At 46.0% G+C, this 27,727-nt stretch overlaps 1 protein-coding gene across 6 annotated transcripts in view; it reads right to left on the bottom strand.

Annotated features, from left to right (window-relative positions):
- The window catches only part of LZTS2 (leucine zipper tumor suppressor 2), a 61,863-nt gene extending 35,157 nt beyond the window's left edge, over positions 1–26,706 (bottom strand). Inside the window, exons 1-3 of one of the 6 annotated variants that reach the window (XM_053389389.1) lie at positions 26,598–26,706; positions 21,864–21,913; positions 13,707–13,796 (exon numbers count right to left, since the gene is read on the bottom strand). The gene's annotated coding sequence lies outside the window, so the exon portion shown is untranslated. Of the gene's footprint in view, positions 1–13,706; positions 13,797–21,863; positions 21,914–22,560; positions 22,701–22,784; positions 22,916–26,597 lie in introns of those variants that run through there. The other 5 variants (XM_053389392.1, XM_053389390.1, XM_053389388.1 and 2 more) reach the window with 5 other exon arrangements.
- Positions 26,707–27,727: the final 1,021 nt, after the last annotated feature.

The raw sequence follows: 27,727 nt of genomic DNA, 5'->3' as shown, positions 1-27,727 counted from the left end.
TCTGACACTAGAGGGCAGTATGTTAGTTAAGCTGAAGTTTGCAGACTGCTACACATTTTTGCCTGTTTCTGACAGATGTTAACAATCTGTAGTCCTGCTTTCAGAGGTCTGCCCTGTATGAGTTTTCTTCCTGTCTTCACCAACCTAGTGCCTTTCAGAAGCTTTGGACTGCAGCTCTCATCAATCCCAGCCAGCAAGTCTTTGTAATGTAATCCAGGATGTCCTCTCTCCCTCCCAAATCCTCGCCTCCTTCAGCCGAAGAGAATTCACCAGGCTGGGCAAACACCAGATGGGGAGAACACTCAACCCATAGCACATCACACTCTCCAGCCCAAAGCCTCACATGACAGGATGGAATCCATCATGTGCCGCCAGTCATGTGCTTACAGAGCACATTAAAGCCTAGTAAATGTTTAACCCCTTCAAAATCTGGCACAGGCAACCTATCCAGCTGCGCAGGTTTGGCTGGTGAAACGATGACCAACTTTAGCAGCTCACCGGGGGGAGGGGGGCAGAATCATAGCAGGAAGGAGAGGAACAACATACCTCTCAAATATTTCTGCTGTGCCACCCAAACAGAACAGTGTCACAAGAAAAATGTCAGAGCAATCACATTGGGTGAAGACCTCAAGGTGAGTCAACATTCAGGCCCTTTCAGAACTAGCTTTCAAATTCCACACCTTTTTGTCAATTGTTTGAACAGAGATGAAATAAATCTTCCAGCTTGGAATAGGATTAAGCTTGACAAGCATTGCCAAGGGCTCATCCAGACTTCCACTTGCCTCATTGCTCCCCCAACCCAGGAGAAAACCCCAATCTTTAGCGCTGAATTGGACCAAATGTCAATTGGGTTTCTGCAGATTGATGTTTGTGCCAATTCAGCACTAAAGAGCAGGTTTTCCTGGGGAAAGTGGCAGGGGAAACGGAAAACTGCTCAGACCCATGATTTCTAGGCATGGGACAAGCGGAAGTGTGTCCCAAGAGAAAGCTGGTATTTTGATAACTAAAATACTGAAACGTGGACTATATTTATAACCAGCTGTTTCATACCAAGAGTTGCTCAAGTGTTCAAAGAAAAGAAAGTGCAGTTTTGAAATCAGTGGTTAAAATCAGCAAAGTTTCGAAATCTTGATATTACCTTTTCCTTTCTAAACAAAAGTATTCTCTTTATTATTAAGTAAGTATTATTACTTGCTTCCTTACCTATCAGTATTTATATACTGCTTCATCATCAAAACCTTTAGATAGCTCACACAGAATACAAACCAGTGTTTCTCAAACTTTGGCCCCCAGGTGTTGTTGGACTACAACTCCCATCATTCCTAACTAGCAGGACCAGTGGTCAGGGATTATGGGAGATGTAGTTCAAGAATATCTGGGGAACCAAGGCTTTAAAAGGCTGCTTTAGAATTACAGAAATGCAGAAAGGGACCCTGAGCATCATCTAGTCCAACCCCCTGCGGTCCCATATGGGGATCAAACCTGCAACATTGGCCTTAACAGCACCATGCTCTAACCAACTGAGCTATCCAGGGATATTTAGGAAGAGCCATTTATAAGCAGTTACAGTCCTTGCACAGTCGCAAAGGGAAGTGGCCAACCACCGGGGGCGGGGGCAGGCAATTTCACTCAGGCTTAAAAAGATGACATCCTTTGTTAAGAGAAGCTCTGCAAACTTTGGAGCTGAAGCTACAGCCCCTTCATTAAACAAATCTGGGCAAAGCAAACGAACAAAGCCAAGGCTGTTTTCCCAACTGGAAAACACGGGGGAGGCTTGGAATTAAGAAGCCTCTGCAGAGACTTGCTCAGAGCCCATGGGAGGCGAGAGGAGGCTTTGGGGCCAAGAATCTACCATGCACAAGGTGGATTCCCAGGCTGCCTCTCCCTGAGACCCAGGCTGTTCTTCTTCACCCTTCCTTCTTTCCAAATTCCTTGCACTACACAATACAGAGAAGGACAAGGAAAGAAAGGGGGCTACGTGACAGTCCTTCAAGCTGCCATCTGTGGCATGAGGTGGGCTAGTCTCTCTGTTGTGGCACCGCCACTCGCTCGGGAGGACCAGAAGGGGGCAAGGCAGGGTGGTGGCAGGTGTGCCACCACTGCCAACGCGGTGCTTCCACTGACCTCGCCCCACCCTGCCCCGTCAAGTGGCAGTGCTACCCCAGGACAGTGCAGGAGACACCCAACACACACCTCAGACACCACGATGGAAGACATCCCCTCCAATATCAGGCAAGACTGTTTTATGCCATGGATAGGACTCATGTTGCATTTTCCAGAGCAGAACTTAACAGGCCAGGAAGAAGGCCTGCAGGGCAGTGTGGAGTAGTGGTTAGAGTGCTGGGCTGGCAGGCCAGTTACTGCAGAACAGGGGTCCTTGAAAGCTTAATTTGGGTGAGGAAAAAGAAGTCTTTTGTTGTCTATTAGGAAGAACATAGGAAGCTGATTTATACTGAGTGAGACCATTGATCTCTCTAGCTCAATATTGGCAGCAGGTTTCTGGGGTTTCAAGAGGGATGCTCTTAGCCTATCTGGAGGCTCCAGGGATTGAACCCGATACCTTCTACCTGCCAGGCAGATGCTCTCCCACAGAGCTACAACCTTTCCCCCCAAACATCACTGCAAAAAGCCAAGTCAGCCTAGCTGCAGAGAAGTGCACAGGAACACTGGAAGCTGCCTCATACTGAGTCAATCCATGGGTAAGTTTAACTCCGTATTGTCTACACTGATGGGCAGCATTTCACACAAGCCCTACCTGGAGATGCCGGGGATTGAACTTGGGACCTTCTGCATCCAAAGCAGGTCAACTGCCACTGAGATATGGGCCTTGCCCCCATAGGAAATAGGAGCCAGAAACCCTTGCCAGTCTACTGCAAACCAGCCAATGGATTCCAATCTACCTTCAGCCCACCTGAGTGCACAGAGTCCTACCAGTGACCTGTGTCACATAGAGAAGTGTGCATGCAATCATAGTCCTCTGCTTCAACATCAGCAGGTCCTCCATGCACTTGAGTCCCCACCATCACTGGGCTTTCTGAGGCCAGGTATCACCTGCAAGGAAAACTGGCAAAGCACCCTGAGCACCAACCACAGACCACATCTTAAGGCAATGCTCAGTGGGCCTCCCCTTCACGTGCACCAGTTTGGCTTGTTCTGTAGAGACCTCTGCCTGCAACAGAAAGGCACCCATCTCTCTACTTCATCCATCTAAAACCCACCAAGGTTAACTGGGAATGATGAGTGACACAGGTAGAGAGCAGCACCAAGCCCCAGCCCCACCCCGGCAGATCTAGAGCAGAGAAAGGGTCCACTATAAGACTCTCTGCCTCTAAGAAAGTGCATTCCTTTGCTTCATGTTGTCAGCTGGGGATTTTCTTAAAGAAAACAGAGACGAGGAAGCAAGTCCTCTTGGCAGGCATCACATCACCAGATGGGGCGGGAGGAGGTGGAACATTTTTTATTTGTTTGCACAAATCCGGATCCAAGTTGTTGCAACTTTTGCCAGGCAGACAGAAAGGTTTAGAGTCCTAGACCGCAACATCTCTCAACTTAGCAAGCCCTAAACATCCAACACCAAAGGCTGCTCCTTAGGCCTACTGACATCCAGTGTAATTCTTCTGTTTCTCCCAGAGGGGAAATTCCTCCCCAAAGGGTGAGTCACTTTGCTCTCGTGTATAAACCTAACCCATTGCACTGGCTTGAGATGCAGGAAATTCAGGCACCCATTGAAAGCTCTGTCACAGATTTCCTGCGGAGCCATTGGAAAGTCTGTCTGTCTGTCTGTCTCCAATCAAGGGGCCTTTTGGACAAGATGTTTAGAAATATACAGGTTGAGCAGATGGAAAGCAAGCACACATAGGCAGTGCTAACTCCAGAAGAGCAACAACCCAGCACTCCCAAGATTCTAAAAACTTGTTTCTACCAGCCAGAAACTTCACAGCAACCTTTACCAACCAGCTTCAAAGTTTCACCTTTCTCTTTCTCTGGCCCAATTCAAAGTGCACAAATTGTTCCTTTCAGACTCAGCCATAATCCTCCAGGGAGGTGTGGCTTGAGATACTTCCTACATGGATTTTTAGATTAAGACTAGCTTAATGATCATCAGACAGTAAGAAACCACCTATGGCTACAGAAGAACCTTAGAAGATGATGCAGTACTACTAAACCTAGGACCAGCCCAAATGGAACAAGATAGCAAGCAAGTTTTTGAGTGGTCCAGAATTCCTCAGGCAGGATGTCAGACAAAGGAGATGGTGCAGATGAAGGGAGAAAAATATGGTCTAATGGTAAAGCCATAAATTTGAATTGGTCTTAAAATAGAGCAGGAGAACAGCTGGGTGCTGTGCTGGTTTTGGGTCATACTTCGGGATTTTGGTATGAAGAAACACACAATGGCCAATTCCCCCTTTTTGGAAATGTAAAATCCAGCAGATACCCAGATCTGTTTCTAGCAGGTTCCTTATGACAGAAAACACACATGACAAGTCTTACAATAGGAAAGCCAGAAATTAATTTTAGCTGGTGTACTCTTTTCCCTTGGTAAACCATAATAGTGTACCCGTGACTATTGAGTAATACTGTCATATTTGCTTTCCATGCATCTCCTAAAATTACTTCCTCTTCTGTAACATCCAAACCCAGAGTTAGCTGAAGATGTAATTATTCCTGTTGCCCCATTCCCACCAAATGTGCAAACTAAGACATGCAGCCTGATCCAATGCATCCTTACTCATGAAATCAGTGACATTTGCCCCCTGGTAAATGTGCAGAGGGCTGCAGCCTTAACCGTGTGATCCACAAAATCAATGCAATGTACACTCCTGCATGGCACTGCAGAGATACATTCTCAGGGCCTCCTCAGACCCAAGAATTTCTAGCCATACCCAGACTCTGCGTGCATGTGTGTGTGTGCACGCGCATGTGTATGCGTGTACCTGTTAAATGAAGAAAACAGTTAATGAATCTGACGAAGTGTCATTTAGTCCACAAAAGCGCATCATAAATGTGTTTGTCTTTTAAAGCTTAACAGCTCTCTCCATTTATTTATTTTTGGTGCCACAAACTAACATGGCTACAAATCGAAGTTTCGAGACAGGTTACTTATTTACTGGCTAGGCATTGTTGGGACTCCTCTGACCAGTCACAACAACCCTCTGGGAAACAGTGTCCAAGGCTTGTGGCTCCCAGCCAGGAGCTCTTGAAAATGCTCTTGCAAATCACAGTTGCAAAGTCGTCTCTTTTCTCCAGGTACAGCTGGAGGGTGTTGGAGCTGAGGAGGCTGTGCATGATGAGAAAATGCACAGTCTGCACCTAGTAGCGCTGCAGACCTTTACGAGGGTGCTGCGTCTGCCCCATAGTCCCTTGCAATGCATACAGAGGAGGCGGCTAGATTTATAAAGGACAACCAACCATTAATAATTGCAACTCAGAGGACACAACAGAACACCCTCCCTCAATCACAGAGCATTCAAAGAATGCTGTCGAGGAGATGCCGATCCACATCAGTGACAAAGACAACATTTCTGGTTAATTGATCAGAAATAATAATAGAAAAAGCACGATGCAAATTAAGTTTGTGAGCTGGGCAGTGGAGGAATCTTTGGCCACACACTAAACATGTGTCAACTGTACTGCGGGGATAAACATGTGGTTAAAAGCGTCAAGACATAAGTAATCCTTCTTGAGATCTTGAGAATGCGCCCCAAAAATGGACCAGAGCAGGAGTTGGGGACCTGATGCCCCCTTCAGATATTATTGGACTACAGCCCCCTAATTCCTGATCATTGGCCATATGGGTTGAAGCTGATGAGAGGCCACCAACAGGTAGAGGGACATACCTGGTCTAGAGCAAAGCGAGCTAAGGGGTGGGTGTGTTAATGACCACGAGAACCAAAATGAGGGAGTTTAGCCCAGAATAAAAGAACACTGTAGCTGCAATCTTATGCACATTTTTCTGGGAGTTGGCCCTACTGAAAACAGTGGGATTTAGGGCTCATCCACACTTGTCCTGTGTTTGATTCTAAGCACAGGTCTGCTAGATTTTTTGATTGACATGTGCTCCAATTAAGCAGTGAACTGTGGGTTTTCCTTTGGAAAGAGGTGGGGCAAAAGAAAAACTTCTCAGACCCATGTCCAGAAATCACAGGATAAGCAGAAGCATGGACAAGCCCTTACTTCTAGGGTTGAGCAGTGTTTTGCGACAAGTCTTCCAGAACAATCTAAAGAGCGGATGTGGTTAGTTCCTAGCTTTGCTTTAATAGTCAAGTATCTTATGGCCACAGAAAAGTCAGGACAGTATCGGTCATGATAGTCGCCTAATCAAATCGCCTAGACTGGCATGGGATTTGCGAGCGACCACATCTGCCACATGATTATCTGCTCTGCTTTTGAGCGACCACAATGAGCCCAAATGACCAACGCCTGGTGGTCATTTCTAAAGAGGCGTGTTAGGCCTTAGGCCCATGGAAGCCACATCCTCTTGAAAAACCTTCTTCATAATCCCACACGTGTGGTGGTGAGTTATGGCTACTTACAGGAGTAAGGAAAAGGCACTTTCCACATCTTCAGAGGCACCAGCTTAATTACAATTTTGTGGCTTCCCAGGATGAGTCCTGGCACTGCAGTTCCTCAGGCTGAGCCCCAATGAGCCTTGCCAAACAACCATTCCTAGGGCTAGAATGTTTCTGTAACATCTGACCCAAACCGAAAGTCTCGCCATTTGAACCCATTGCTTCTTGTGCCCCCCAGCCAGAAAACTAAAGGAAAACAGCTTGCTATCTGCTTTGCTGCTATCATTACAATATTCCAAGATTGTTAGCAAGCCATCCCTTGCTGCATGAGGGCTGCTTGGGTGGATCAACCTATGCAGTCCCATGATTTTCATACCACCTAGTGGAAAGAAAGGAATGTCTCTAGGAAATAAGGCCTACCCATTGAGCTCTAGTAGAAACCCAGCCAGATGGGTAGGGTATAAACAATAAAATTATTATTATTATTATTATTATTATTATTATTATTATTATTATTATTATTCACTTCAGTGATGAACCTGTGTCTGGACTGGACCATTGTAGACTGGGTGGGGAAAGGCTTACTTTAATTTTTCTTCTACACACATACGCCTTTAGGTAGAAAAAAGGATGTCACAGAAAAGGTTCTAATCTAGCTTTCCCCCTGACATTATGGATTTTATGTGAAGGGTTTTATTTATTTTTAATGCAAGACCTTTCAGTCTCCCATACTAAACAGCTGGGGTTTTAAGACCTTCAGGAGAAGCCCTCTGGTCTGTTCCAGGAACTTGTGAAAGCGTAGTCTTTGCATTTTATTGCTGTTCTGTTTATTATTATTATTATTATTATTATTATTATTATTATTATTATTATTATTATATTATTGTCATTAAACACCATTTGGTGGGAAGGTAGGATTGAATTTTGCAAGCAAACAAATGAATTGATTTGCCTACCTTGCCCACCCCCAATCTTTGGCCACCTGAAGTGGTACAGCCCAGACATTGGTTTCCCATCTCCAAGACCCCCTACCTTGAGAAAAGTCAAAGCATTCTGACAGTGAAGACTGTTTATTTTGCTGGGGACTATACAATATACAAAGGGATTTGAATGGAGATGAAAGGAATTGACAGGAGAAGGAACTCATCCCAGATATGTTTAAAAGTGTGGTCTACCTTCCTGCTTGACTCAAGATCAGGTGGAAACAGTGAGCAAAATAATAACCAGACATAATCTGTCTCTCCAACCCACAAGTGGGAGAGGCTGCGATGCAAATCCTCTCAAACTTGGTCTAAAATCAAAACAGCCAGCCAAATCACGGGACCCAAAAACTGCCTGAAAACCTGGGTTTCAGGGATGCACAAAAAAGCAGTTGTGAAAAAGAGGTCTGTGCCAGGGGGCACATTAAAACTTCAAAGCACATTGAGCTCCTTGGAGGAAAAGGTGGGATATAAACAAATGGCATGACTGCTTCAATATACGCCCAGAAACACTCATGGAGAGGACTATCCTCTCCATGGAAAACCAGGCTAGCAAAGATACTCACAAGGAAGCAAAATCTATTGACTCCTAGCTCCTTGCCTGGTATGCTAACGGTTAACTTGCCACTTGGATAGAACTATGCAATTCTCTGCATAAAGTTTCTAGTTCTGTTTGAGGATTTAAAAAGTTAAGAGACACGAAAACCATGTTTGTTCTTGCAGCACGTGGGCCCTGTTCATGCTCAGAAACAGATCTATTTGTTCTCCACTAAACTTCCCTGAAGTACACTAGCTCCTCCAAATGACAATTCCAAAGATCACCGCCCCTCACTGTGACACACGCCTACAGTCACCTTGCTGATCTTAAAGAATCAAAATGCTGGAGGAAAGGGACTTAAAGGTCATTTCATCCAAATCCTTTTCCATTCCTTTCTCTAGAAGGTCTTACACAGACCATACAGTGGTACCTTGGTTTACAACCATAATCCGTTCCGGAGGTCCGTTTGTAAACCAAAACAGGTTGTAACCCAAGGCGTGCTTTCGCCAAAGGGGCTTCCAAAAAAAATTTGTTTGTATAGTGGTACCTAGGGTTACAAACGCTTCGGGTTACAAACTCCGCTAACCCGGAAGTAGTACCTCAGGTTGAGAACTTTGCCCCAGGATGAGAATGGAAATCAAGTGCTGGTGGTGCAGCAGCAGTGAGAGGCCCCATTGACGAAAGCATGCCTCAGGTTAAGAATGGTTTCGGGTTAAGAACAGACCTCCGGAACGAATTAAGTTCATAACCCGAGGTACCACTGTAATCCAAAAAAAATGGGTTGTAATCCAAAAAAAAGTTGCAAACCAGGACATGCACTTCCGGGTTTGACATGTTGTAATTCAAAACATATGCAAACCAAGACATATGCAAACCAAGGTACCACTGTAGTAATAAATTCAGATAACATAGAAAAAAAGTACACTACAGTCATACCTCGGGTTGAAGTAGCTTCGGGTTGAGCATTTTTGGGTTGCACTCGGCGGCGACTCAGAAGTAACGGAGTGTGTTACTTCCGGGTTTCGCCGCTTGCGCATGCACAGACGCTCAAAATGACATCACGCACATGCGCAGAAGTGGTGAATCACAACCCGCGGGTGCGGGTTGCATTCGCTTCAGGATGCAAATGGGGATCTGTTCCAGAGCCCCGTTCGCATCCAGAGGTACCACTGTACTCAGAAGTAGTGAAAAATAACAATGCCACCTAATCAGTTTCCCACAGCAACAGGGTAAAAACAATAAGAGTACACAAAAAAGACAAAAGCCTTCTGGAAAAGCAAGCCAGATCTTGGGAGATGCCAAAATGAATGCAGTGTAGGGGGCTTGACAAACCTCTATGGAGAAAGCATTCAACTATCAGGAGCGGATCCTGCTCCTTGGGGAATGTCCACCATACCTAACCACTGTAGCCCAGGCATTGGTCACCTCAAGGCTGCATTACTGAAATGTGCTCAATGTGGGGCTGCCCTTTGGCTGGTTCGAAAGCTCCAGCTGGTGCAGAATGCAGAATGTAGTGGCCAGACTCCTATGAGGACATCTGACATGTGACATCATTTATAGAACAACTGTACTGGCTGCTCATCCACTACCAAGCTAATTTATAAATTTAATTTATAACGCCCAGAACATCTTAGGTCCAGGGTGCCTTAGGGAACCACCTGAACCCTTATATCCCAGCTTGATCAATGAGATCATCTATACAGGAATGTCGTTGGTCATCCCCCAACTGGAAAGCCCATTTCTCAGCAACAAGAAACAGCCTTTAGTTTCATTGGTTCAGTCCTGTGGAACAGAGGTCCAAGGAGGCGCCTTATGTTCCAACCTTCAAATGCCTGTTGAAAACCTTTCTATGCCTCCATGCTTATTCTCTATTCTAAGATAATATTCTTAGTGAGAAAATATCCTTCTGTAACAGTTGATCTCTGGGTTTTTTTATATATACATATATGGTTTTTACTGCATGGTTTTATGTTTGACTGTTGTAAACCACTTGGGTTTTTAATGAATAGAATGTTTTTTAAAAATAATAATAATAACAAGCCATGTTGGTGTGAAGTGTGGCTGGTTTTCAGCCCAGAGGCAAATTCTGTTTCTCATTCAAATGCATGCAAGTTGCCTCTGGACTCAAAACCAGCCACACTTTGCACAGACACAGCATAAAGTATAGCACATACATCTCACCTGATTGCAAACGCTGTGAGCTTTTGGGAACCTTTGACAGATGTGCACCTCAGATTTGGGTCTGGCTGTTCTTTTGTTAGAAAGGTTCCATGTGCAACCTTTTCTCTTCCCTACATTTACCATCCCACTAGTTGGGTAACATAGAGCTGAAAGGGCTCAAATAGAGTTCTCACCTGGGGTAGACAATGCTTGGCACCAGCCCTACTGCAGTTATAATGTGGGGAGGGAGGGAGTTACGAGAACACTTCCCTTCTTGCATTGAAGTGCGTAACTCTTTTACATTTGAGCAACGGACCGGACCATGTTCCTATCAAACCTGCAGCCTTTAAAAATCGCACACTTTGCTGCAGAACAAACTACTTGAAACAAAAGGGTAGGGAACTTCAATGGCAAGTGCTTTCATTTTGCAGCAGCGCCTATGACTAGGAAACTAAAATGAGGGGGGGGGCTGCCTGGGTTTGTTGCCCTTGCATTAACAAAGACTTCCTCCAGAGGATCAGGACATGTCCTGCCTGACCTGGTAATGGAGGAACAATAGCTGGCTCAGTGGGATTTGCCCACTAGAGTCACAATGGGAAGCAACAGTGGCTTCGACTGGGGTGCTCATGAGGCTAGCATGCCATCCATGCTCAAAATGCAAAGTAAATTCTCATCAGCACCAGCTAAAACTGGCACAGTGCTAAACTTTGTTCCTATCCAAGCTCTTATGCAACCAACCAACCAACCATCCATCCATCCACAGCAGGCTGATCATTGATTACTCACAGAAGGAGAAGGAGGAGCAAAAAGAAAGTTGCGCTCTTGCCAGTGCCAACCAGGAGCTGTGGTGTCCAGCACTGGATTCCCCTGGCACTAGGGAAGCACATCCTGCCAAATGTGTTTAGGCAAAGGAGCTTCTCAGCTCTTTAAAGATCCAGTTATCTGTGCTCAGGGAGAGCCTTTCAGTTCCTTATCTGCTCCCCACCCCCCACATGCAAAAAGGAGGCTTAAAGGAAGACCACAGGTGCAGGCCACAGACTAAGCAAAACTGCCTCATCGATGAACCCTTAGCTGATGAGAGAGCAGGAAAGCAGTTAAGCCTGTTCCTGCCCAGGAGATGAGAGAGCGGGGCCATGTCTGGCTCCATCTGGAGTTTTGCGCAGACCACGTGCATGTTTCAGCTTGCACTAAAATAGCTGCCAGACTTGGAGGAAAACAAACTTCACTTAAAGGGGAAAGTGGCAGCATTTTCCACAAACAAACGAAGGGTGTAAGATGCACATCACAGAGATTCTTTTGGTTAACAGACCCCAAAGGACACCAAGCAGATAACCGGTGGATGGGGGTGGGGGTGGGGGGAGACATTCTATATCTGGATGGATGTAAGGCAATAAAAAACACTGTTCACCGCTGAGGAAGGAGGGAGGAGATAATGAGCCCTCCCTTCACAAAGCGAGCACAGTGCCAACAGCAACGTCTTGCATCTTTCTTAAATGCTATTGTTTCCTTTCACAGCTGACCTGTTTATCTCAAAAGACGCTCTCTCCCAGGTACCCAAATCTCAGCCCTCCACATTTATTTTGATTTGGATTTGGATTTGATATCCCGCTTTATCACTACCCAAAGGAGTCTCAAAGCGGCTAACATTCTCCTTTCCCTTCCTCCCCCACAACAAACACTCTGTGAGGTGAGTGGGGCTGAGAGACTTCAAAGAAGTGTGACTGGCCCAAGGTCACCCAGCAGCTGCATGTGGAGGAGCAGAGACGCGAACCCGGTTCCCCAGATTACGAGACTACCGCTCTTAACCACTACACCACACTGGCTCTCTAAATTTCACCAAATTTATGTAGCACTTGATTGTAATAAAAACTCTAAAAACAGTTTGCAAGAAATATGAAAACCGTCAATAAATACAGCTAGAAACAAATAATCCAAAGCATTCAAGAAATTGTTAAAAAGCAACAGGAGCTAAAAAGAAATAAAACGTATATAACTTCTACATGTCTGGATAGGTTTGCCTAAACAACAAAGAACTATGCAAGTATAGAAGATTGTAGCCTGTTAACTCTTACTCAGAGTAGACCCACTGAAATTAATAAACCTGTATTAGTCCTGTCTATTAACTTCAGTGGGTATTCCCTGAATAGGACTAACACTATCACCCAGTGCAGTCTGATGCTAATGGTGTTTGTTATGGAAACCCAAAAGTTCTGCGTTTTGTTCCTGTTAATCTCCTAATGCGAAGTCCTATCCCTCCCCCGTTCCTGTACTATTTCTTTGTATTCTCCATTGGGAGGAAGGGAGACGTCACCATCCTCCCTCCACAGATGAAGGTCAACATCCTGAGAAACAAACTAACTTACTGGTTATCACCCAAACATCTGTCAGAACAGAGAAGTGCCTCCCAAGGCCAGGGGCTTGTTTGAGTGTTTAAAATTCCTCAATGGAAAACCTCAGAATTTGTGGGCAGAAAACAGACATCCATCAGCTGAAACATATTACAGAATTTCCACTAGACAATTCTTCAATGTGTCTGCATGTGTAGATGCATAGATTTGCATAGCATGATTGCACAAGGGCCAAGATGTCAGGTGGGACTCCTCGATGATACTGTGGCTGCCTACACACCATATATTTAAAGAACATTCTCCACCCTCTCAAAAACAAAAGAATCCTGGAAACTGTACTTTACCCCCCTACAGAACTACAATTCCCAGCACCCTTAACAAACTACCATTCCCAGGACTCCCTGGGTTGGGTTGGAATAAGCAATGTGTACCCAGCCTGTGCTACAAAGTATTCTGAGTGGGCAGGGCTAGGCTGGCGCCATCTTGAAACAGACTGCACAGGAGCTCAGCTGTCAGGGAACCATTCTGAAAGACTGTCATGATATTTCAGGGGAGGACAAGTAGCTGATCTGTGGATTTCAAAATAGCCTTTTACTGGTCAGCAAAGCACTCCACAGTTTTCACTTCTGGGGCAACAGGATAGGCCAGTTCCTGCAGACCCAGCGCTTACAGATGCCCATCAAAGCCCCATTACTTCCAGCAGGCTCATCAAGCTTTCTCTGGATTGCAGCCCTTGTTCTTTCACTGCCCAGTCTGCTCATTTGGGCAAATGCTCTCTTTACAAATTTGCCTTTGCAGAAACCAAGCTTTTGCTTGCTGCCGCACCTGTCCCTGCTGCCCCCTGATTCTTGTGCTCCTTATCTCTGTCATCCATCTGAGACAGATTGCATGCTTGAACTCTGTGGCCCAGCTCCAGTCTGCCCCCTGTGCTCACTGCCTGTGTTGATGGATGTCCTTGTTGCAGACACGAGAGACTGAATGCTGCTCTACACCCAGGCAGGCCTCCCAACCTAGCAAGTCAGAATGAGATCCTCTCTGCCGTGGGGAGGGGGGGCAAACTCAACCATTGAGAATTGCACAGCATCAGTGCCATTTAGGGTGAGGCAGAGGGGAGTCTGGCTGCGGCTTCCAACCCTTGCAATTTTCAAGTGTAGCAGAGAAAATTGCTAACCTCAAGTGTGGGAGGCTGTCCTTTGCTCCAGGGTCATGGGGAACTGACCAAGCTGCAAAGATAAGGCGCCAGCTCAAAATTCTTCCCTTCCTAGCAGAGACAAAACAACAACAACAAGGGCTCAAGTAAGGAGCGTTGCCAAGCATGCTACTAGCCCAGGCGGGTGGAGGGTGGGAGAGAATGGGACTTCTCACGAGCACAGCCGCCCACCACTCCCAGAATCCCCTGGGGCAGAGTAACAGCAACAAGAACACATGAAATGTCCCGTTGCACCATAAACGAGAGCTTGCAAATCTATGTTGCTCGTGGCACATGTTGAGCAAGATTTAGAATTCAAAGGGAAGAGGCCCTCGCCCACTGGGCCCCCCATCCTCTTCCCACACATAAGGGAATAATTAGTTCCAGCAGACTACTTTCCCCAGACACAGTAACCTAAGAGGTAGGCTCCAGTGACACAGCTGATATGTTGCCGAGTGTGACAGAACATGGTGACTAACCATCAAACCGCCTAATGCAAAGGCATTCCATAGGAAGCAACAGAAACTGATTTAACAGGAAGCGCAGTGGGGGCAGTCCCCAAGGCCAGGGGGGAAATGAGTTGCGCCTTGTGGATGTTCTTTTGCATGTAGATCAGGCACATGGCCGCTCACCCCAGGTACATGGGCCCCACCCCAAGCAGGATGCATCCTGGAACAAGGGATCAACCTTTCTCTGCTGTGCCATTCCACGGAACAGCTCCTGTTATTTTCTCCCTTGAAATCAAGCTCTCCTGTTTGTTCGGTCAGTTATCTTTCTACGGAGCCATCTGTGCAGCCTGCGTCCCACCAAGGGGTGTGGCCACCTCCCGATCGCAATCTATTCAAATTGGGGAGGAAACCACAATTAACCTGATCCACGAGTTATTCTGTTTGCAGAAACTCTATTGACATGCAGGGCCCACCCACACAAAGAGGCCTCTGGCACCTGGAGAGCAGCTTGCAAGGCACCTCCAGCAAATCCATAAAACTATAGTAGTGCAAGATCTCCATTCAAAATAGGGTGACAAATTGGTATCCTAAATGACTTCCACCAAGCGATAACTCCTCCAGGTCACTAAAGCACCTTAAGAACTATCAGATTCCTTTTGCTCCACCGCGATCACTGAGATCATCTAACGGGGCACTTCTGGTGGTTCCCCATATCCTTGAGGTTCAGTTGGCCTTCACTAGGATTCAAGCCTTTTACTTGAATCCTAGTGTGGCAAGCACTGCCCTGGGGAACTCCCTGGCAATAGAAGTTGGGCAGGAACCATCTCTCTCTTCAGACACTTTTTGAAAACTTTTTTGTTTAGGCAGGCTCCTAACAACATGAATCCCCCTCCCCTCTCCTTTTAACCAACCAGTATTTATTGATGTTTTATGGGTGTTTTAATTATGGATATTTTTGTTGATTTCATTATTATATACAGTATTGTATTCTGCCTTGCTGCGTTTTTACTATAGATTATAAATTTGTAACACAATCGCATGAACATTAGTGAGTACTCCCTTTGAGTCAAACAGCCCGATCGTGCTGTGTTTGTGGACTCATGTAAGTACATATTGCTACCATAATCAAGTCTGCCTTTATTTGAGGCCTCTTGGCCCAAGGAAGGCAGGAGGAATCAATCAGAAAGTGAAGGAAACTGAAATGATTCTCATTCTCATTTATTTACACCAGGGGTAGCTGAAATATACTCAGAGTCGCAAAGTGATTTCATGCTCTTTATTCAGCTCATAGTGGTGAGGAGGAATGAATGAAAGTCCCCTCAAAGTATCTGCTTTATATACATTATTTACACAATGAGCTGCACATGATTGGCTAATTCCGGAATTCTACTGTAAGCCAATCAGGTTGTGGATTCACTTCTATCTGGAGCATGATTGGGTAGTTCCTGCCAACCAATCATACTGCTGCATTGTTCTAGGACCAATCAGACTGCTGCATTCTGAATCCTATTGTTCTAGGACCAATCAGACTGCTGCAGTTTGGATCCTATTCAACTCAGTACATAACAGTAGCGAACCCCAGGCTAGGGTTTTTTGCCTGGCCAGAATGCATCACTTGCTTGCCTGGATGCAGACCAGAGAAAAACGTATGGCTGGCTGTGTGTTCAGGACTACTGAACAAAAGTTAAATAGGCATTTGTTGCTCTGCCCATTTTTGCTCCTGGCCCTACTCACCAGTGGCATGAGGCCACCAGGAGGCTGCCTAGAAGGGAATGTGGCTTTTGGGCTGGAAAAAGTTCCCTGCCCCTAATTTGCACCATTTTCGGATGCAGTATTGATGAGCACTTGAGCTGCCATGTAAACTGGAACCCAGCACTCAAAGGAAAGGCAAAATCCCATTTCACATCACCTTTCATTTCTACCAAAAATTCCTCCCCGCAGCTTGGAATCTTAGCCATTTAGAACAACTATCAAAAGAAATTATGGCTGTTCCTGCCTTGCATGAAACAAAGGAACACAGAGAGCTGCTTTACACTGAGTCAGACCATTAGTTCATCTGGTTCAGCATTGTCTACACTGACGTCAGGGACTGAACCCTGGAACCTTTTGCATGAAAAGTGCATGCTTGCTACCACTGACCTATATGACCTTTCCCCTTCATTCACCCCCTCTATAAAAGTGCATTGTGACTGAAAAAATTTGCATGATCCACTACTGAAAATTGTGCAAGAAGCTCTTTTATTCCACATCAAATTTTATGATTGGGAGGTCTTTAGTACTCAGGTTCAGAGTCATTTTATTTATTTTTTTAAAGATATTTATTAGGGTTTTACAAAATGAAAAAAGAAAAAATACAAATAAAAAACAATTCCATCTTTCCATCACACTCTTTCATTTGCTTGATTCCCGGACCTCCTCAAACCTCCCTTTTTGTATTCCAATTTAATTTGTTAGTTCAGCAAATCCTTCCCCTCTTTACTTATCCTAATCTTTAATCTTAAAATAATGTAACATTAGATTTTTGTCTATTAATAGTCTAATTTTTTCATACTCCTTATAGCATTGTAACTAAAAACCACATAACTTTTCATCCAACATCATTCTAACATTCATTAATTTTACAATATTTCTGTAAGTAGTCTTTAAATTTCTTCCAATCTTCTTCCACCGACTCTTCTCCCTAGTCTCGGATTCTGCCGGTCATTTCTGCCAATTCCATGTAGTCCATCACCTTCATCTGCCATTCTTCCAGAGTGGGTAGATCTTGAGTCTTCTAATACTTTGCAATAAGTATTCTTGCTGCTGTCATAGCATACATAAAGAAAGTTCTATCCTTCTTTGGCACCAATTGGCCGACAATGCCCAGGAGAAAGGCCTCTGGTTTCTTCAGGAAGGTATATTTAAATACCTTTTTCATTTCATTATATATCATCTCCCAAAAGACCTTAATCCTTGGGCACGTCCACCAAAGGTGAAAGAATGTACCTTCTGTTTCTTTACATTTCCAACATTTGTTATCGGGCAAAAGATAAATTTTTGCCAGCTTGACTGGGGTCATGTACCACCTGTATATCATTTTCATAATATTCTCTCTTAAGGCATTACATGCCGTAAACTTCATACCTGTGGTCCATAACTGTTCCCAGTCAGCAAACATAATATTATGTCCAACATCTTGTGCCCACTTAATCATAGCAGATTTCACCGTTTCATCCTGAGTATTCCATTTCAACAGCAAGTTATACATTTTTGACAAAATCTTAGTTTTGGGTTCTAACAGTTCTGTTTCCAATTTAGATTTTTCCACCTGGAAGCCAACTTTCTTATCCAAATTGTAAGCCTCCATTATCTGATAGTAATGAAGCCAGTCTTGCACTTTGTTCATTTTATAAGCAAAATTATCAGTAACAAGGTACAAACTTTTTCCCTATTGCCATTTCAGTTGTACACCCATTTATCTAGATATCAAACACAATCCTTCTGGTGGTGTCTTTTAGCAGAAGCTAAAAGACCCTGATGTTGGGAAAGATTGAGGGCACAAGGAGAAGGGGACGACAGAGGATGAGATGGTTGGACAGTGTTCTTGAAGCTATGAACATGAGTTTGACCAAACTGCGGGAGGCAGTGGAAGACAGGAGTGCCTGGCATGCTCTGGTCCATGGGGTCACGAAGAGTCGGATACGACTAAACAACTAAACAGCAACAACAACAAACCTGGCTACTTCATAATTCATAAATTCATAAATAGGTGAAACTGTACAAATTCAGCATTCATTAACAAAACGAAATCTGCAACCCAAGAATGCAGTTCCAGGACGAGGAAGCATATGTGAAACCCTGAGATTGGTACAAATAAGGTGAAATGGCAAAACGGAAATGAAGACGAAAGCAGGAGCGTAAGAAGTGGGGGGCGGAGGGGGTGGCCCCTGCCTCCCACCAGCTGTGGAGCTACCGAGGGCGCACACAGTCCGTGTGCGCTGCCACGCATGCGCAGTCCTTACAAGATGCCATACATGCGCAGTCCATAGGGGATGCCGCTCGCACGGTAGCCTGTATGGCCTCCGCGCATGCGCAAGCGGCAGCCCGTGCGCATGTGTGGCAGCCCATACGGTCATTGCGCATGCACACTCCATACGGGATGCCCCACCCCGGGTGTTGGAGAGGGTTCCTCCACCACTGGACGGCAGTACTAGACTACAAGAAAGAAGATTCCACCTAAACATTAGGAAGAACTTCCTGACAGTAAGAGCTGTTCGACAGTGGAATTTGCTGCCAAGGAGTGTGGTGGAGTCTCCTTCTTTGGAGGTCTTTAAGCAGAGGCTTGACAACCATATGTCAGGAGTGCTCTGATGGTGTTTCATGCTTGGCAGGGGATTGGACTCGATGGCCCTTGTGGTCTCTTCCAACTCTATGATTCTATGATTCTATGATTCTATGATTCTATGATTCTATGATTCTAATCTGACTAGTTTGGAGTGAGACTCAATGAACTCATTTGAGCCTTTCTTCCTAGTACAAAGATCCATACTTGTAAATGAAATGCTATACAGCACTTTCCTGGGCGCATCCAAATTCATGCCGTTGATGTTTTAATTTGCTGATGCTTTAAGTTGTTGGAAGCTGCCCAGAGTGGCTGGGGCAACCCGGTCAGGTGCACAACATATAAATAAGATGTTGTTGATGTTCTTGTTATGCATGTTTATTCAAAGGTAAATCCTGCTGTATTTAATGGGGCTGTAACCTCTTGCACACCTACTCACAAGTGAACCCTCCTGAAATCAGACTTACTTCCATGTAAATATGAGGCTTGCTTCCATGCACATTATATCCTGCATATTCTGTTCAGTCATTTCACAGTCCTGAATAATATGATTGCCAGATGGAACCCAGAAGCTTTACATTAGTGTGGAGAGCATGTGGCCCTTCAGCTGCTGCTGGACTCCAATTCCCATTAGCCCCACCCTATATGGCCAATGGGTAGGGATGATGGAAACTGTAGTATAACAACAAATGGAGGGCCATAGGTTTCCCAGACCCTCCAAGTGTCCCTATTTTCCAGAGATAGTCCTGGATTTACAGAAGCCGTTCCACTTTCTGATTTGATCCCAGAATGCTCCACTTTTCCTTAGGATGTCCCTATTTTCATCGGTGAAATGTTGGAGGGTATAGAGTTATGCAACCCACGTGCCAAAGAGATAAGATACAACCTTTGGAAGACATCTGAAGGCAGCCCTGCATGGGGAAGTTTTTAAATGTCTAATATTTTATTTTGTTTTTATACCTGTATATACTTGAGTATAAGCTGACCCGAATATAAGCCGAGGCACCTAATTTTACCACAAAAAACTGGGAAAACTTATTGACTCAAGTATAAACTGGTTCACCACACCACAAACCTCCTGGTGGGCCAAAGTGTGTGTGTGTGTGTGTGTGTGTGTGTGTGTGTGCACGCGCGCAGAGGGGGCTTCTCTCCCCCCCAGCCCCTCCCGCCCCCCTGTCTACCTAGGGTGCTCCCGAGAGGCAGAGGCTGGTGGCAGCAGCAGCGGAGGAAGAACAAGCAGCCCAAAAGGGCTGCTTTCGGGCTGCTCGTGCCCTCTTCCGCCGCTGCCGACAGCAGCAAAGGTGGAGGAGGAGGAAGGAGCAGCCTGAAAGGACCCTCACTCGAGTATAAGCCGAGGGGGGCTTTTTCAGCATAAAAAATGTGCTGAAAAAGTCGGCTTTTACTTGAGTATATACAGTATATGTTGGAAGCCACCCAGAGTGGCTTGGGCAACCCAGTCAGATGTGTGGGGTTTAAATTATTATTATTATTATTATTATTATTATTATTATTTATTATTATTATTGAATAGGATGTCCCTGTTTTTATCAGAGAAATGTTTGCAGGCTTCATTCGAAATCAGAGGGCAGCTGCAGTCTTGTGAAGAGAGGCAAGGTCTCACCAAGCTGCAGGTGTTAATTTTGCGTTTCAGAATATAGAGATTAAACAAAGCAAGCAAAGAACTTTGTAAGTACTTTCGGTAATCACAACCAAAGGGATGCAAAAGGAAAGCCCCAGAACTTGTTTCAAAATCAGAGCTCAATCCTCAAATGTGTGAAGTAGTAACAATAAAGGGAGTGCCTTTCTGCAGCTTCCAAGCTCCTTTCCCTTCAGATGGAGAAACTGCAACCAGCCATGGACCCATGTAAAGAGTTTCCAGAGCAAAGACTATTGTGTTTCAAGGATGTATGAGTTCTAGCATCTCCAATTTTGGAAATTAAGCACTTAAGTGATGAAAAGCACAAAAGTGACTAATAACAAATTTCTCAGCTATTTGATGAGGGAGGATGTCCATCAGTCCATGCATGCACCACAGTTTTGTGGGACGACACAACAGGGAATGAGTTTCCATGAGGCCAAGCGGCCTGGGTCTGACTGTCATGGGAAAGATCTAAAGAACCAAACAAACAAACAAACAAACAACCCCTACTATAAACATGGCCATTTCCTAAGACCCTGGTGCCTCTTTCTGTCCACCTCCCATCTGAGGAGGCATTAGAACTGCCCTTGTTGAGCTCAAGACATGTGACAAGCCTTTCATGCACAGATAAATTATAATACTCTTACTACGCAGGGCAATAACACATGGCAAAGACAGCCCCAAGGCTGTCCGTATCTGCAAATGCTCCGAATACAGATTAATGTCAATTTCACTGCATTTATCATCACTGCTCCGAGCTGCCTTGAGCAGGAACTGCAAGCCCAAGATTGGAAGGTCATCTGGTTTAATGAGTGCTTTTGTGTCAGTCTCTTAGTAGCCTTCACAAAAAGGGGAAAGGGTGGGGAGGGCCCTTTTGTAACTTGCTACATAATTAACTCCCTCTCTGGAAGTCAAAGCAGGCAACCCAGTTCTTTTCTCTCTCTTGCCACAAAGACAACCAGTGTCAGAAAAGTTTTGCCAAGTTAAGTGGGCAGGCTAAGCTATCCTCTGTTGGCACCAGAGGAGGACAGAAATTAAAGGGAAAGGCCTTAGGATTGCAGTAGAATAGCAACCAGGTGCAGTGACAAGAATGGGGCGCGTTGAGTGCCGTGTGGATGCACAATGGAAACATGGACTACCCAATTTTATTTAGTAAGCTAGTAAATCTTTTCATTCTATATGCAAGACTAAGCCAAAATAAGGTCCAAGTTTCCAAATACACACAGGGTCAGTTTCCTAAAGAGGGTATTGGTGAGCAATATCCTGAGAGATGGTTGTTTTAAATATCTAAGTCATTTGGTGTGGGGGGGTTGGGGGGGGAGGGGGAGTTGCAAATTCTCCAAAAGCTATCATAAGCACAAACCATCCCCTTTCCAAGTTTCAGTCCCTCAAAGAATGCAAGGGGTCCAAAGAAGGGGTGGGAAGATAAATGAGAAAGACAAAAAAAGGAGGCTGTTCAGAATGTGATTCCTTGGCCATTCCTTGCCAACCAAATCTGCTGCACTTTGATATATTCATAGATGTACCAGAGTAAGCAAAAGACTGCACATTAAACTAAACTACCGGTAGCTTGCATTATGGGGAGAAGAAGAGTGGCCTTAAGTGAATCATATAAAGAACAGCACATCATTTCAACCTGCAGCACATCCTAGGAACACAGAAGCCAAATGACAGTAATTCTGCAAATTTTGCTGTGGTATCTGAGGGGACTCTCTCTTCATGTACCTTACCTGCCTCAGGTCTTGAAAGTGAGCTCTGCTCTCCTGTCATCAACTTCCTCCTGAAACAACAGAAAAATTGTGAGGCCAGTAGATTAAATGAAAAATCAGTGCAGTTTCTGGCATGTGTAGCACATGATGAGTTTCAGTCACAACAACCAACCAGGCTATAGGGTAGGTTCTCAGAAGTTCTCAGTCCCCACTCTCCATATTGCTCTGGATTCCTTGTGCAAATGCAAAATTAAGGAACACTGAAGGATAAATACACAGTAGATGGTGTAAGAGGAAAATACAGATCACCCCTTGCTAAAATCAGCCGAGACCCTCTCTACATGCACAACTCAAGAGCCACAGGGAAAGTTCGTACTTCTCTACTTTTCTATTCTGCAATTCATTGCTGGAGGACTCCCTCATTACAGTGATTTTCGCTCTAAATTCCTCTGCTCCACAGTGGAGTTCTCCACCCAAACAGCCAGCTTTGGTGTCCAAGTTACAAACGCAAGCAATTAATTTAACAGCGGCTGAATGGAGTTTGTTTTTTTTCCCCTCCTCAAATTTATCGTTCGAAGATCAGGGCAGGGACACTCTTCCCTCTAGGCAACATTATGTTTCAAACTGTGCCAGAGAAAAGTGAGCTGCACAGCACCACCTCCCCTGCTCTGTATCCCACACCATATGCCTTGGCAGGCAGAAAGGCAGAAAGACATACCGAACAAACGCAAACCCGGTCAACAACAGCCAGACTTCCGAACCAAAGGACAAACCACCAGAGAAGCTTGTCCATGTAGGAAAATGGCAGATGAGGCTGGCTCACACATCCTGCAAGAGTAAAACCACTAGCGGTTTCAAGTTGATTCCTGCTGCCTGCCCTTCTCACTATCATTCCAACTCCCCAAAAAAATCCTGGCCAGCGTCACAGTCAAACAGTCTTACCAGCTAATCAGAGAACAGGAGGGGAGGGACGCCTGTCGCTTCACATTTCTTTCATGCTAACAACTAGGTTCGTGTGTGCATGTTCCCACATGTGCAGTGCATATCACGTTCCTCTGTTTCTGTGCAGTTCATTTCTTGTAGTCTTTACCAGCTCCAAGACATAACCTAAAACAACTTAAGGCAAATGCACACGGAGCCACCAAATTTAGGATCAGGACTAGAAAGCAGCAATTTGTACAGCCTCTTTTCTTTCCTGCGCCTGGCACAGGAGAGCGCAAAAACTCCTGGATTCGTGCCAGAGGAAGGCCCATGAGATTTTTCTCTTTCCAGCGGGCACAATGAGCAAATCACACACAGCTTACAAGCCCCCAATACTCTCTTCCCTCCCTCCCTCCTTCCCACCCCATTCTCCAGCCTTAGAAGTCAGAGCATCATGTTACAGACCCTTTCATGCTCCAAACACAAAGCAGAGACCGGCTCATTATGTTGCGCTCAACTAACTACTCATGGAGCAGCTGCTGTCAGCCTGCTGCTGCGTGGTCCAATCCAAGCTCTGAAGAACAATGTCACATGACCATCAAAATCCTTGCATATGCTTATTAACAAATGTGACCCAGTAAAAAAAGTACCATTTTACCAATCTCTTTTCCCCCAAGGTTGTGAAACGGATAAGGTCGTGTTATGTTCAGAAGAGAGGAGAGGGACACATTTATCCCACTGCTGCCCCCAATTCAAAAGATCATTGCAGGCAAAAGAAATGCCACCAAAGAAAACATAGTGGCTTTTCAATTTTGTTTTTTGTTTTTTTAAAAAAACTTGCCATCAGTTCTACATTAGAAGAGAAAACACTTCCAAAAGTGGAAGTCAGAGCAAAGCTAAATATGTTCTCTACCCATGAGGAGCTCACATAAGAGTTTCTTCCTTTGATTTGTAAAGTGTCATTCCTATGTTGGGAGATGTAGAATATGATGCATATGGAAACAGTCGCACTAGGGGGTCTAGCAGTTGCATGCAAAGCTAAGGGATTGGGCTGAGCCAATGCTGATGGGCTAGGACAGAGGTGAGGAACATACGACCCTCCAGATGTTGTTGTCTCCAACTCTCATCAGCTCCAACTATAAGGTTGCAATCCTTTGCACACTGACCTTGGAATAAGTAAACACCCACCAAACTCAGTGAAACTTAATGCTGAGTAAGGGTACATGGGAACCCTTTCTGTTAGAGCGCAGAAATTATAATGAATTTAGTGAGGAAAAAATCTAGCTCAATTTGACAGAAGGGGAATCTGGGGGTCAAAGATATACCACAGCCTTGGAAATAAGCCCACAAAAGTTACCAGCTTCTGTTTCCATGCTGGCTGTAGAGGAAAGGAAGCCCTCACCCTCTGCTGCCAGCATTGCAGATACAGGTTCCTTAGACTCTTCAAGTAGGCTGCTGAGTGAACGGGCAAAGGAAAAACAAATTTTTTCCATATCCGCCTCTTCTCCACCAGCCTGCTTGGTTTGCATGCTTCTCAGGGAGGAAGGGGCTTTCCTTCCTCTGTGGTTAGCACAGAACTCAAGTGGTGGAGGGAGGCGGAGGATCCACCCCTCATCCACCACCTCACCCATTTGCCTGCAAGTACGGTAATTCTTAGTTACCTGCAGCAAGTTGTTCAATGGAGTTTCATTGACGGCTGGCCCATTTTAGTGACTGGAACACTGCCCCACCAACCTCAATCTGACCATAGCTGTCAACCTTCCCTTTTTTTGTGGGAAATTCCCTTATTCCAGCACCGTTTCCCGCTGCTTCCCGCGGCTATCCCGGATTGTTAGACTGTCCCCGGGACAGGTGAGGCTGCTGATCCCTTATTTTCAAATCTGAAAGTTGAGAGCTATGAATTTGACATCAGCCAGGCAGCCCAACCAGCCTTGCCTTCCAGCCTTTCTCAACCTGTGGGTCCCCAGATGTTGTTGAACTACAACTCCCATCACCCCTAGCTAGCAAGGCCAGAGCTCAGGGATGATGGGAGTTGTAGTCCAACAACATCTGGGGACCCACAGGTTGAGAACCGCCATGAGCTGGCGTTGCCTGTCAGCTTCCTCCACTTTATGTCTCAGTGTTGCCCTTGTAACAGAAGTGCCAACTTGGCCCCACGACCGTGGGTACCCAGGGCTGTGGCTGCCATGCAGCGTGCCCGGCCCTGGCACCAAAATTTGTGGATGCCCAGCCCCTTCATGGGGAATTTTGGGGCCCAAGGGAGTTTGCACCTATGCCTTGTAAGGAGGGCGAGGAAGAAGGGGGCAAACCTCAAATTAGTTGGCTCTGAATCTCATTGACTCTGACTCCATCAGCTGTTGGGCTCCCTGCTTTCTGCCCTAGCACCTCCAATGGGCACAAACACCACTGTGCAGAGAGTACATAAGGTGAAGCAATTCGGGCAAATTTAGCTATAACCTGGGGAATGCCCAAGAGGCACAGCCTGCAGCACAACCCTGAAATAACCATCCAAACCAGCTAGGCAGGAGTACTTAGGCTTAAACCATCTGCTCTGCATCCTGGGCTGAAAGCTAATACCAAACAGGAGAGGAGAGTTTGCCCAGGGAGGGAGGGGCTAACAGGCAGTTGTCACTCCAGATACCAAAGTCTCTGCTCCTGTCCAAATAAGCTAGAATGTCCAAGGGTAGATGTGGCCAGGGATGGGAGGAGGGAGGGAAGGCGTGCGAATACTTCTAGCCACAGTTTTCAATATATCTGATTGCGATGGAGCCAGCTTTCCCCATGTGGTTGTGAAATGGAAACTCTATATTCCGAAAGGGAAAAGGAAGGCTGCCAGGCCAAGCTGGGCACTGCATATATCGGAAAGAAGCTTCGGGGAAAGTTTGCACTGGAGGTGAGACAGGGAAAGAAAGCCACCGAAACCTCTCCGGTCCCTGCCGACTCCTGAGCCAGGAATGTACACTGTTGAAACAGTCCCTCCCTCAGCATGCCAGAGACTGCTACAGAGAGCCACCCTCTCAGACCCAGAGCCCATCTCAGCCAAACCCCTTGAACCTCCAGAACCCTGGATCCATTATCTGGGAAAAGGCAGGATATAAGCTTTTAAAATCAATCAATCAAACAAATCCCCCTTCAGTAATCAAAACCCCTCTTCCACAAATGCTGGTCTCCTACCAGTCCAGGAGTGGGGAGCCTGTACCCTTCCAGTTGTTGTTGGGACTATGACTCCCATCATTCCTGACCATTGACCACGCTGTCCGGGATCAATGAGTTGGAGTCCTGCACAACAACTTCTGGAGGGCCGTAGGCTCCCCTGCTCTTGCCCCTCAGCATCAGCTCCTTCCGTCCCTGGAAGAGTCACTTTTGCCTTTTCAGCCACTGCCCCACACTTTGACCCAGCACAACACCTCAGTACCACCGGATCTCCCAGTCCCTTGCTCCACTCCACCCAAGATCCCCAAAGACCCTCCAACAACCCATTGCCCATATTCCACTTCTGGACAGTGGTTACATAGCCCACAGAACCACCAGCCTCGTAGCACATTTCCCCCATACATGATACCCCACACTCCTTACACAGATTCTCAGCCCCCTAAAAATATCACACTCCAACTCTTCTGCCCCACACATACAAACCCACAACACAGCAGCGTATTTATTTTAAGCTTAGTTTAAAAACATGTCGAGGGCATTTAGCCCTCCGCAGAGGCTTGCCTTAAGCGCCTGGAGGATCTCTCCCCTGTATCCCCACATTTGCCCTACAACGCGCCCCCCCCCGCCCCCCGCGTTTTAATTCATCGCTCCCTCAGTTTTAAAGCGTTTTCCTCCACTGACCGCCACACAGCATCTCGGGGCCACACAGCCAGCCAGCTCTCTCCCCCTCGCCCAGACGAGCGCTAGGACAGCCCGCCGCAGCCTCCAGCTCCCCTCGCCCCCCGGCCAGTCCATGCCCGGCCCCAACGCCAGGCTCCGCCCGGCCGCCACCCCCCTAAAGCCTCCCCCCAGAAGGACGGACGGCTGAGCTAACGGGCAGTGGGAAGGGGCCGCGCTCGGGAGAGTCCCGACGGGCGGACAGTGTCTGGTCCCAGACGATCAATCGGGGGAGGGGTAAGGAAGGGCGCCTTTAGGGTCGAGGGCAACGTCCCAGCCCTAAAACTGTGGGGTTTTTAAGAAAGACAGCGGGTGATGCCGGCATGGCTTGGCCAAAGCTATGCCTCTTGCCCTCCCTTCAACTTTTTAAAGTTATCATGATGTCTGGAGCACTTTTTCTGGTCTTGTTTCCGGGATGGGTGTTGTGTCGTTGTTTCCCATACCACGTTCCTCTGTTATGCCCTTTTAACTTCTGAGATTACAAAGGAAGAGCCAAAAAGCTGACCACCTGACCTCACTATACTGTTTACTGTAATTCCCGGGCTGCGCGCACGTCAATAAAAGCAAACGAGGTTAGATGCGCCTCGTTAAAAAGGCTACTCAGAAACAACCGCCTTCCTTCTGCATCACGTGCCGTCAGAGACATATCTTTATTTCTGGACCAACTAAAATATTCCAAAGCAACAATTAAGCAAACTTTCGAGGTCTCCAGGGCTCTTCTTCAGTCTGGGTGTTAAGCAAAACATAAGGCAGCAGCGGGAGGTTGGGGGTGGATGGCGAGAAATACTAGTCTGTAGTTTGTAAGAGCCTTAAATTGGAGTGCAGGAGGCATTACGCAGACTTAATTAGATTAGACGCTGTAGGTGCAGAACAGATTTCAGGTTGCAGCAAAGGCTGCTGGGACACAGAAGCAATAAGAACTGATTTCCCTACTTGCGGAGGGAGGGACTGTCATTGTGGGTGGGTTTCCTGGTTTTTTTGGTCACAGTAACTTTTAAGGTGCAACCTGAAATCTGTTGTATGAGGAGTGTATAATCTTCCCAATACCTCCTGCACTCCATTTTAAGACCCAAATTGTGGACTTCGAGGCTCCA

Source organism: Podarcis raffonei, chromosome 5 (assembly GCF_027172205.1).
Source record: "Podarcis raffonei isolate rPodRaf1 chromosome 5, rPodRaf1.pri, whole genome shotgun sequence".
NCBI classification, from domain to species: Eukaryota; Metazoa; Chordata; class Lepidosauria; order Squamata; family Lacertidae; genus Podarcis; species Podarcis raffonei.
The sequence above is the reverse complement of the archived record's forward strand: the minus strand, read 5'-3'. Positions and strand labels throughout refer to the sequence as shown.